Genomic DNA, 1008 nt, shown 5'->3' on the forward strand with positions numbered 1-1008 from the left:
GTGAGGGGTGGGGTCTGGGTTTTCTTGTCCCTCTGGGGGTTTCAAGCCCCAGGTAGAAGTGTTCCCTGCCTCATTACTGGGAAGCAGCATCCACACAGGGGCTAACCCAGCCTGGGACCCTGTGTGCCAGCACTTACTCTGTTGTGTAGCACATGTGACAATGAAGGACGGATGTATCACCTTGATGATTATGCTGTTGGGGTCCTGATTCCAGCATTCATGAGTCAGGGGAAGGTCCCTGCTAAGGACAGACCTCAGGAGGGCAGTTGGTCCAGGACACACAGCTGCTTTCCTCCTGTTCCCTGATCCTGCCCTGGGTCTGTAGTCATCATTCTGGAAATTTCTCTTGGGTCCAAGACTAGGAGGTTCCTCTAAGATCTTATGACCCTGCTTCCTCCCAGCCTCCTCACAGGACATTTTCTTCCCACAGGTGGAAAAGGAGGGAGCTACTCTCAGGCTGCGTGTAAGTGGTGGGGGTGGGAGTGTGGAGGAGCTCACCCATCCCGTAATTCCTCCTGTCCCACGTCTCCTGCGGGCTCTGACCATGTCCTGTTTTTGTTCTACCCCAGCCAGCGACAGTGCCCAGGGATCTGATGTGTCTCTCACGGCTTCAAAAGGTGAGATTCTTGGGGTCTAGAGTGGGGGGGCGGGGACAGAGGGGAAAGGCCTGTGTAATGGAGATTCTTTGATTGTAACATTTCGAGTGTGTGGTGGGCTGTTCAGAGTGTCATCACTTACCATGACTGACTTGATTTTTTTCTCCATGACTTTGTTTTCTGTAGCCTGAGAGAGCTGTCTTGTGTGGAACTGAGAAGCAGGATTTCTTCACGCCTCCCTTTTGAAGACACTCCGGCATCTCTTTCTGCAAAGGCATCTGAATGTGTCTGCATCCCTGTTAGCATAATGTGAGGAGGTGGAGGGACAGCCCACCCCCGTGTCCACCGTGACCCCTGTTCCCACGCTGACCTGTGTTTCCTCCCCAGTCATCTTTCCTGTTCCAGAGAGGTG

At 53.4% G+C, this 1008-nt stretch overlaps 1 long non-coding RNA gene across 1 annotated transcript; it reads left to right on the top strand.

Moving 5' to 3' along the window:
- Positions 1-30: 30 nt before the first annotated feature.
- Positions 31-1008, top strand: LOC113220620. Its single transcript, XR_003307433.1, has 3 exons — positions 31-463; positions 570-617; positions 783-1008. It is a non-coding gene; the product is annotated as an uncharacterized LOC113220620 (long non-coding RNA).

Source organism: Piliocolobus tephrosceles, unplaced genomic scaffold, assembly GCF_002776525.5.
Source record: "Piliocolobus tephrosceles isolate RC106 unplaced genomic scaffold, ASM277652v3 unscaffolded_6907, whole genome shotgun sequence".
Taxonomy (NCBI): domain Eukaryota; kingdom Metazoa; phylum Chordata; class Mammalia; order Primates; family Cercopithecidae; genus Piliocolobus; species Piliocolobus tephrosceles.